The 11,285-nt window shown below is 40.4% G+C and overlaps 2 long non-coding RNA genes across 2 annotated transcripts in view; both read right to left on the bottom strand.

Annotated features, from left to right (window-relative positions):
* The window catches only part of LOC116687510 (uncharacterized), a 17,216-nt gene extending 16,616 nt beyond the window's left edge, over window positions 1-600 (bottom strand). Inside the window, exon 1 of the long non-coding RNA XR_004331560.1 lies at window positions 449-600. This is a non-coding gene — a long non-coding RNA (uncharacterized LOC116687510). The remainder of the gene's footprint in view (window positions 1-448) is intronic.
* Window positions 601-5,985: 5,385 nt separating this feature from the next.
* The window catches only part of LOC116687518 (uncharacterized), a 15,206-nt gene continuing 9,906 nt past the window's right edge, over window positions 5,986-11,285 (bottom strand). Inside the window, exon 3 of the long non-coding RNA XR_004331569.1 lies at window positions 5,986-6,067. This is a non-coding gene — a long non-coding RNA (uncharacterized LOC116687518). The remainder of the gene's footprint in view (window positions 6,068-11,285) is intronic.

Genomic DNA, 11,285 nt, shown 5'->3' with positions numbered 1-11,285 from the left:
TCACCTGTGGTGTCCCTCAAGGCTCAGTGCTCGGCCCCACCTTGTTTATCCTCTACATCTCATTCCACTGCTATGCTGATGACACTCAACTCTGCCTCAGGACTCACCCAACCCCCTCTGCTGCCCTGCCATCATCCACTCTGACCACCTGCCTGGAGGAGGTAAAGGTGTGGTTGCAGCAAAACTTTCTGCAGCTAAACAGCTCCAAGACTGAAGCCATCTTAGTCGGCACTCCACCCAGTTTCGGTCATCTGCCATTACCAGCATCCACCTCTCTGGCCAAATATTCCACTGTCTACATCAGCCACTAACCTGGGTGTTAAAATGACCTCCATCTTGTCTTTGAGGCTCACATAAAACATCTCTGCAAGACCTCCTTCTTCCACCTCAGGAACATCGCTAAACTTCGTCCCACACTCACCCAGCTGATGCGGAAAAGCTTGGCCACGCTTTGTCTCCTCCAGGCTGACTACTGCAATGCGCTCCTCACGGGGATCCCTGAGAAAAGCCTTCAAAAGCTACAGTACATCCAGAACAGCGCTGCTAGGATCCTGTTGAGGGTGCGCAAACACGACCACATCACCCCCATCCTCAAATCTCTCCACTGCTTCCTGTGTCTCTCAGGATTGAGTACAAGTTCTCCCTCCTCACCCATCAGTGCATCCACGGTGAAGCCCCCCCTACCTCAAGGAACTTCTCACCCCACAGACCTCTACCCGGACCCTCCGATCTGCCTCAGGTTATCTCCTGAAACCTCCCAGGACAAAGCTCCGTACTATGGGAGATTGGGCTATCTGCTCAGCGGCTCCCAGACTGTGGAATGCTCTCCCTGACCACCTGGGACACCACAACTGTGGATGATTTTAAACTTGGCCTTAAACCCACCTTTTAGGAGAGCTTTTGACTGATCTCTTGCCCTTTTCTACATTGTTTTTGTTTATTTATATTTATTTTCATGCTCTCCATGTGTTTTATTTATCACTTACTTTTTTTACCATGTAGCACTTTGAGATTTTTGCAATATAAAGTGTTACAATTAAATTTATTATTATTATTATTATCCACCTGTGGGCCTTTAAGCATCTCATCCGCTCTCTCTCTCTCTCTCTCTCTCTCTCTCTCTCTCTCTCTTCTCTCTCTCTCTAGCTGTCCTATGTCCTTTTTTTCTTTCTTCTTTTTCTTTTTTTTTCCATTCACATTGACCAAGGGGGTACTTGGTCAATGTGAATGAAAAAAGTGTTGCTCCTATGGCACCATGATTTTTGATGCTAACAGGCTCTAACCTGCCATAGGCCAAAATAGGCTAACGATTGTGTCATAACCAAGCAACTGGCTATCGCATAGTCGACAAATCACCGTATTGTCAGAGAAGCTCGCAGACTTTTGGACTCACAGTACATTACTGTTTGGTTTAAGTACTATGTTAACTATCATTTTAGTCAGCAATAATTAGCCTGTGCCTATGAACATATACCTACTCTCTCCGTCACTGCTGATGGGAATGATTGAGATTTCTCTTGCACAGCTACCAGAAGTCGTACAACTATCAGACATTTGCCTACGTCCCATATCGTCTTTCAAGCTCAGTTGGAGGCTGCTCAGTAATGCTTAGCCATCACCGAAAAAACTTATATATCCTTCACTGGTCTCTGTGCAGAGCAATGGGATCTGTTGTGTCATTTTCTTCACTGTCTATGATATGACGTTATGATCACAGAGACCAAGGCAACCATTTTGTACTTGCCCTGATGTCACCTTAATGCTGGTACTGTACATGCTTAGACATGTTTTTATGACTTTATAGCAAGAGATATAAGGCTTTTCAAAGATTAGCCTCAAGAGTGCCATGGATACTTCTACCTTATGCTCATTTACAGCGCTCAAGAACAGTGCTAATGCAGCAGCCCAAATAGGCTCGTACCTGCCAAAACCTGGCATTGCTGTAGGGATTTACAGAGTACATTTTTCAGCTGACTAGTAACTAAGTGCATTCACTTATCTTCTGGATTGGGTGGGTCCATCACCCATTTGTGATTCATACGTTCTTAGTGACTTCTACCTATTTTAGACTTGTCATTTACTATTAAAACTAAAGGAATCCCTAACAGTAAATACTTTAGTAATGTGTGAATCAATTTCCAGGAAACCAATGTGGCAACCTTTGGGTTGAGCCAATGCCATTTGTTTTTGCGGATTTCTCTGAGTTAAATTCAAAGCAAGAATTTATGAAAAATGTATAATAGAGTTCTATGAAGAGGCCACTTTATATCATGCATTAAAAGTATTAGAAACCGAGAGAAAAAAGAAATGCTTCTACAATAAGTCTTAACGTATTTCATCAGACAGTGATGAAATGTTATCTGTTTCTTTACAGCGTTTCCCTACTTTTCCAAATCCCTTCTTGTCGAAAGGCTGCCCTTCTAAGCTTTGCATGAACTTCATATTAGGCCTGCTGTGAATTCAATCCACCTATTTTGTCTTAGCCAGCATTTGAAGGATTACCTCATCCCACTCCAAGACAGAAGCACTTGGCTGCCCAGCTCCAAGGGAAACTGTCAGAGTGGCCACTTGTGTAGTTGCTCCATTCCCCCCCCCCCCCCACACACACACACACCCACACACACACACACACACACACACACACACACACACACACACACACACACCACACCACACACACACACACACACACACCCATGCTCAGGCCAAATTAAAATGAAAGTCTTGATTAATTGCAGACCTCAGGGGGCACTTGTTAGATTAATTTTTGTGTATTCAGCTCGTCCTTTGTGAAGAAATGAACAAATGTTTGAAATGGAGAATATATCCACAACGCTCCAATTGAAAATACAAATATGGGCTGTGTGTATCACCACAAAGTCCGAGCAGTGCTTCCACTCCCCTTTCTTCACAATGTCACATCTATTCCATTGCCCAGTGAAGCTGGTCATGGAGCCTATACTAAACATCCAGTACTTTGTCAAACTGTAATACCTTTCTGGCCTATGCATCCCAATACTTTTACTGATTTATTTTCCCCAATGTATCAGATCAGAATCAGAAAACTTTTTTGATCCCTCGAAAGGAAGTGTGTTTACAGTTGCAAAAATATGAATAAAGAATATAAGGAGTGTGGATATTTACATAGTCAAAGGAATATTATGATACAGTATTCACATAATTAACATAATTAAGGTGTTGAAATGGTGAAAAGTAAAATAATAATAATAATAATATTATAATAATAATATTAGCAGTTGAGTATTGCACACATTACAAGCCAGCGTTATTGCACCTGTATAGAAACATAGTTTTGATTTTTCATTGTCTTTCTTTAGCACAGTTAAAAATACAACACTGTGATGCATTTAGAGAAATTAAATAAAAAAGGGCATGCTAGAAACCCAGAAACTCTCAGGGGCTTTGTCATGTTGGGTTCCCTTCAACTTTCAGCAACTCATAACATGAAAGAGAAAAAAAGGTTATTACAAAAAGGGACAAAATTAAGGAATAATCAAATAAAGTCAACAGTGTGAAGAAGAAGAAAATAAGTAATCATAAACAATAAGAACGTGCTTGGCTAGTGATACAGTACTTTAAAGTAAAGATCTGCTGCACATGTGTACTACATATTTAATTAGTATATGTGTCTATGTAACATGTGGGGTTATGTTAATACTTATGTAAGTCAAGCCCGGATTTGTATAGTTGTTGTAGTCTAATTACTATTGTACGAACAATTGTCAATTATCTGTGAATAGAAAGCACGGTGAGCTCCAACCATGTGTGTTGTATTTAATAAGTTAGAAAAAAGCCACAACACGTAACTCTGATGGGTGATTGTAGCTTTAGCGTAAATAAACTGTTTCATGGCACCCAGCAGTACCACAACACTGCTGCTAATAATATACAAAAAAAGGTGCGATGGCTGCACTGCATGAGGTACCATTTAAATGGATGCACTTGATAGTGTCAGTTCTTACTAAGAGAGTGACACCTCGATAAGATGAAATGCAACACCCTGAGGACACCTGTGAGACAATTAACTTGATTTTCAGTGCCATTCATTAATCGCTGACAGTTTGTCAACCTCATTAGTCAATTTGTGGTATGTTGGGGCAAACTGCATGCGGTGCAACGTCCAGGTGCCGAGCCGCTTCTGGTCACCTTCGTTGTTGGCACTGTATTAAGAAGCCCATTATTTCTGATTAGCACTCCTTTGCATAATTAATGAATAGGGAGCTATGTCCAGCTATTTATCAAAAAACCTTGCTCATCTTGTTGAGCAGACATTCAAAAGTGAAACAATAAGTTGGACATTTGAATAAAACACAAGTACTTGGAAGTTAAATTTAAACATTTCTAGTTTACCAGCAAACCAACAAACCTTATTCTTTGTGAGAAATACTCTTATCCTGATGATGTTTATTAGTCTTTTCAATGACCTTTTGTGCAAAAGCAATTTGAAGAATTAATGCATTCAATTCACCTTGGAACTCAGAAGCCGAAGCCGGGAATGAGGTCACACCCGAGTTAAAGCGTAAAACATGTCCACGGTAGAAGTTGGACAGGACTGTGTGTAAGATTGATTTAGTGAGACACAATAAGACCAAAGTGCTTATAACTGTATGTACTATACTTTCACAACTGTTTAGCACGGAGCAGCCATTTTGGATTTTTAGCTCGGGGTACTCTGTGGTTGTCCAGTTCGAGTTCAGAAATCGAGGTCAGACCGTGTTCCAACTTTGACCCTGGAAATCCAACTTCCGGTTTCAAATGTAACCTACAATAATGCACTGCAATTCCTAAGCATTGCTGAAAGCACTAGGTGACTGCTGCAGAATAAAACACGGTGGGGGGGGGGGGGGGGGCGCGGGGTGGATGGGGGGGTTCATAAACACGGCGCTTTCAAGCTGTAGCGGAGTAACTTCCTGGGGGAAACAAAGGAACCAAGGAAATGCGTGTTCAATGGAACCAAAATCTTTTTTCCTAATTGAACTAGTCGTTTTGGTATCTGAATCTAACGTGTCATCGCTGCATGCCACCCATTTCTTGTCGCCTAACTCAACTGTGATGTCCACCGAAACGACCGGTAGCTAGCGTGCCCTGTAGATTACCTGGCTCAAGTCCCCTTTCATCTGGTAATCTCAACTGGCAACTGCCGCTGAGCGGCGACTCTCAAGGACCTCTGTAGCCGCCATCCAGTGACCTAGTCTTGAGGAAACTCAACTCAACTAGTATGTGATGCTGTTCAGCGGCTGTGGCTCAGTGGTAAGTGGTTGCCTACCAATCGGAAAGTTTGGTGGTTCGATCCCCGCCCCTGCAGTCATTGTCGAAGTGTCCTTGGGCAAGACACTGAACCCTGAGTTGCCCCCGTTGCTGCGCATCGGAGTATGAATGTTTATCTGATGAGCAGGTGGCACCTTGTACGGCAGCCCGGCCACAGTGTATGAATGTGTGTATGGTGAATTTTTCTGTAGATGAAAAGCGCTTTGAGCAGTTGTTAAGACAGGAAAAGCGCTATATAAATACAGCACATTTACATTTACATTTAACATCTCCCGGAGCTCTGTAGCCGCGTCACGTGACCGCCAGTATTGCCTAATTTGGTAAGATACCATACTTATCCTGTGGTGGAAAAAGTTTTAAGATCTTTACTGAAGTAAAAGTGTAATACCACACTGTAAAAATAAGAAGAGTTAAAGTTAAAGTGCATTGGAAATTTACTCAAGTAAAAGTAGGTAAGTATCATCAGGACAATGTACTTAAAAGTATTAATTGCAGAAAAATCCTCACAGTTCAGAAACTGAAATGATCTTAACTTTTTGTCAAGTAACTTAATCGGCCAATCATTTTAGCTGCACCTGTAGGTATGTATTTTTGGGCGGTAAAATTAATAATAAAACTTTGCATTTTATAAACTGCATGTGCTTGTGTGCAAAAATCTTAATTTGTTAGTAACTGAAGCTATCTCAGAATGAGTGGAGTAAAAATTACAATAATTTGCTCTGAATGTAGCAGAGTAAAATAGAAAGTGGTATGAAAGTTAAAGACTCAAGTAAAGTACCTTGCATTTGTAATTAAGTTACAGTACTTGAGTAAATGTACTAGATACATTCCTTCACTGTACAAATTGGTGTCAAATGTTTTGTAGACTATCGTGCATACCCAGTCGTGAGAATAAGTTGCTTTGACAGAATTGTGCTAGGGGGCTTTTTGTCATTCCCCATAGCAACACAATGATACAGGCATACATGAAAGAACCAATTTCAGTCTCTCTTCATCAGCGTTTTTTTGGCCTCGGGTTTCCCTCCTCAGACCTTTCCTCTGCAGTCGGATCTAAACTCCCAGGAGTCCACACTTGACCTCAACTCTGTTAACCCTGACTAAGCTCAGTGGCAGTTACTGTTTTATCACCTGAAGAAAGCACCAACTTTTCCTTCAATCCGCGCTAAAACTAATTAAAGTTGGGGCAGAGAAGCGTCTGCCGAGAGTGTGAGGTGAGGGAATCAGGCTGAGTGAGGGATGTTGGAGGGGAGAGATTAACCAGAGCACTGCTCTCCGCCCTAATCCTTAATGTCACAGATATGCGGTAAGCTGGGGCCTTTTGTCAGTTAAAGACTGCTTTCAGATCTACCCATCTTTGTCGGCCCTGTCATCTCCTCCCCCTTATAACCCCTGTGCTGTACCCTACTCCTTGGATCAGGAGATAAACATGGGACCTCCTTTTCCAGGCGAGATGAAAGGCTGCTGGGGGTTAAAAGAAGAAGAGCATGCAGCCGAGATGGCTTTCCGTAACACCTGATGAAAAGAGCAGGGAGAAAGAAAGCGGGGAGGCTCTATTTTTCCCCTTAGTGTTTACATGTCACATGTCCCAGGGGCTTCAACAGATTGTTCACACTTATTAAAAAGTTCAACTTATACCGGGAGAAGTTTCAAAGGGGATTTACTTTAGATCAAAAGATGTAACTTATAAAATGTACATTTTTATTGGAACTTGATATAAGTGTAGACGTCAGGATGTTTAATGTGAGTGTACATCGACCAAACCATTGCGAAAGCTCTCTACACACACCTTGTCTATGTCAGTAACAGAGTCTGTGTTGACAATTTTAGTACTTCAAACTAACAATCTTACATAAACACCTCACACAGGGATTGGCCTGGTGTGGAGGTGCAAAGTTGGTTTTACACCTTGTCTCAAGACCCAGTCACACAGAAAGTGGCACGCAAATGGAGTCTTTCTACAGGTTTAGTGAGGTATGATTAATGGCAGGCTGCTTATCAGTCACAATAGCCATAGGACATTATTTCTATTTTCCTCCGTGCGGTGTCATTTGCTTTTTTAGAGATTCATAATCTCCAACTATGCAGTTTGTTCAAATTTCTGCTTAAAAGCACTTTGGTACCTCACGGCTTATATGGCTGTAACATTCAGTGCTGATTCTGACTTCCTTTCAGTTCAGTAGTACTGTACTTCAGTCTGTTGCTAATTCAAACGGATTCAGCTCATACCTACATAACTAGCCATGCACTGTTTATAGGTTAATAATCCAGCTGCATTTGTTCGCACCAGTAAGAACATTTTGATTAGTTTTCCTAAGCTGCAGACATTAAAACATGAGAGTCTCAACATTTAGCTCGCCAGCTACAGGCTGCGGTTAAGTGAGCTGTCAAAAAACCTGGCCACCTCTTGTCTTATTGTTGTGGACTTGTGCTTTGAGGACAAAAAGGGATGAAGAAAAAATATTTACACATAATCTATTGCACATAGGATTCAAATTAAGAAAATTTGAAAATGTACTTTTTATTTTTTAAAAAAGGAGCTCCAAAGTCATAATACCATGTAATACAATACAATAAATAGTAATGCATAATACTCATTCATAATTAGAAAATTAATTGTTAACGAATTTCCAATGGATTCCTGTTCAGGATGCTCGACCTATGTCCATTGTACTGTATAGTTTTTGTGACTTTTAAAGGGAAAGTCAGTTTTATGACAGGTCAAAGATGATTGTTTGATGATATTTTTAACTTTGGAGCTCCCCTTTACCCATCTCCCCTCTGGCTGCTAGTTTTTACACAGTTGACAATATATGCACTACTGGAAAACCCATGATTACGTTAATTGGCTGTCTTTTATTGCGCCTTTAATGGAAAGTATTGTATGTGTGTCACATCTGAGCTGACAACAATGGTTTCAGTCACTCTGAGGGAAGCAACAGTGCTACTAATTCAGTCAGGACAATGGTGATTTAAAACAGGCAGTTTACCACTCAGTGTTAAACATTTATTCATACATCTACTTAACACCTCTTTTGTACATTGTTTCTTCAATGAAGAGTTATTGAGAGCGGGAAAAAAAGAGACTTTTAACCTCAATTTCTGTCTCACAACTGTCGTCAACTACAGTATTCCTCTTTTGAGTAGTTTATAATCTAACAGAAGAGTTTCAAATAAAAACACAGCTATAAAATGTAGCTTCCTCCATTTTGAACTATCTGCTTTCTGTTCCCTCAAAGGTAGGTGGTCTCAAGGTGGTTTTCTATTGGTCAATGACACAAATATACATGTCCAGTTCACCAAATTGAAATTGAGGCAAAAAAGAATGCCCCAGTGCCCATTGATTAAATGAGGCAAAATGGGCCATTAGAAATCTGGTTTGACCGGGCTTCACCTTCAAAAAAATCTTCACACGTTCTTTGTGTATGCAGCAAACGCAACATCAAAAATGCCTTCAAGAAAGACTGTCAAAAACATAGGTGTTAGTGTCAGGTTGCGCACACAAACTGAGGAAATGGACCCAAATGCATGAGTCACAAGCAAAGTGAAGTTCAAGTTGCCTATTTAATCAGGTTAAATACTCACAGGCAAAAGTTGTCAAAATCACTTGGCAGAACTCAGTCAGGGATGCAAAAGGTCTAAACCGACACTGGGAAACACTCACTAGAAACATGCTGGAATGCTGACACAAAAGACAACAATCTGACAATGACAGAGGATTACGGTATGTACATATACACTGGGGCAGGGGAGACATTAGACACGGTGGAAACATTGTGCGGGGCTAGGTAATCAAACGTGCGGCTAGGAAAAAGACCGAAAGTAACCTTAACCCTGAAATGAGACAAAATATAACTGAAAAAGCGGGAAAACCAAAACATTTTATTAAGAGCAGGCGCTAGACATGACAGTTTATTCAATATGTACAACTACAGTTATCGCATCTCACCTCTCCCAGGCTTTTTGCCTGAGTGTGGCCCATTCGGAAACGTTGGACAACACACGCACAACCCAAGTCATTGAAGCAGGGCCTTAATGAACTTGGGGATTGGCATACAGCCTGCCCAAGACCTGGCTTGGTTTCAGACCCTTAAATTGCTTGACTATCTCACATTTCTTCAGCAACTCGATGAGGCTACCCAAGACCTGCAGACCAATGACATACTTAGAAATCACAAAACAAATCGATTTGTTCTTTGGAGTTCGGGTTTGTGCGTGATGGACTGTTCTGATGCACCAAAATACAATATATGAGGCCTATCATATGTCCGCCATATTGTCCAGTTTCATAGTTTTAATGAGCTTGGCCTAATCACTAAACCATATCAACATGATGTACTTCTCCAGTGACACAGACAAGTGTTTAACGTCAACAGCAATAGCTAATTGAAGTGGATCAGTCCATGGGGCTTAGTGTGCTCGGGGTCAGTGGAAGTACAGGTGAGCAACCAAGCAGTCCCTATTCAGCAACTACAACATGGTCCTTTCATCTCCAGGTGGGTTTCTAATCAGCAACCAGTTGTGCCATTTTGAAAAGTGCCAGTGTCTTTACTGTACATCTCATTTCCATAACTGATGGTCCTTATCATTACCCCAAGATCCCCAATGATCTTATCCACTTCACTGACTAAAATGAAATATTCATGATAGCAATCTGTGAATGGGATTGGGTTTGATAGCCAGAATTAATATGCAGGGTGTTAGGGTGCACGGTGAGTTTGATGAGACAATTGTGTGCAGCATCATAATGATGCATAATGCATACACAGCTAAGCAGTTACAGATGCATAGTTGAAATGTCTTGCTTGCAGATTATATGGTTTCTGGATGATTCAGTTCTAAATAAAATAAACAACACACACATGATCTTCTTAAAAAATGATAATAATCATATGTATGTATATACATTTATAGTCTCACGTGTCAACCAAGTCAGTTAACAAAAAATACTAGCTTTAACATATAATCTTTTTTAAACAACCAAAAATAAAACTGACTTATTACTATTGGTAAACTATTGGTAGTCATTACTGAATAAAAGTAGAGAAATGTTAAAATATTTCAGGGTTCAACAAATTAAAAAAGAAAAATCACATGGGATCTATGGCATGCTCAATCATGCTGGATTTTGACGTTTTTGTCTCTTTGATGTACACCTTTGCTTATGTTAAAATAGCATTTAAACCTCTCAGTGTGGGTGATTGTAGACTCGCCCATTTCTTTGAAAACAATGAATGTGCCTTCATCTTCATGTCAAGAAGCATGTATAAATGTTTCTCAAATATCTTTTGGATCATTTGATTTTTACTGTGGTGTGCCGCCCCCCTTTAAATTCTGGTGTATACTGTATGGGTATGTCTGTGTGTTCCTGAATGTTAACTGTAGTTTTGTAGCACATGTATACGATATGTGGTGTGTATTCTCTCTAATGCCCAATACAAAGGTACCCTCATAGGCCTATCAATCATATGTTACGAGTAAAGCCAATCTCTTGTTTTAGCAAAACTTCAAAGAGTCTAACATTGCTTTTCACTTAAATCATTTAAAGATTGAGCTTATTTTATTACCAGTTGTATGAAAAAGCAAAAAAAAAAAAGCCACTCCAGTTCTCACGCACGTCTTAAAATATATCATATTTAGATCAGGGAATTAGAAAACGTGGACCTTGGTATTGCTAAATCCTTATTAACAGAGCGGTGTCACATTGTATCAAGTATTAATAAAAAAAAGATTAACATGAATTTACAACACAGGAACAATGTAACATTCAGTGCAATGTTCCACTTACTAATCAGTCCACAAATCCCTCACCGTTCTTATTAATTAGTCAGACGGCAAACATGCACAGTGCCCTCAAGAACCATTATGGTTGTTGAGTGCTTCTCTTCTTGCTGGAGAAAAGCAAGGTTGGCTCTACTAAGTAGCTGTCAGTACTTTCTTGTCACACATAGGCCGACGTCTTGGAATGTTTTTCCAGGAATGACAGTCATAACAGTAGG

This window comes from Etheostoma spectabile, chromosome 4 (genome assembly GCF_008692095.1).
Source record: "Etheostoma spectabile isolate EspeVRDwgs_2016 chromosome 4, UIUC_Espe_1.0, whole genome shotgun sequence".
NCBI classification, from domain to species: domain Eukaryota; kingdom Metazoa; phylum Chordata; class Actinopteri; order Perciformes; family Percidae; genus Etheostoma; species Etheostoma spectabile.
This window is presented reverse-complemented; position numbering and strand designations above follow the sequence as displayed.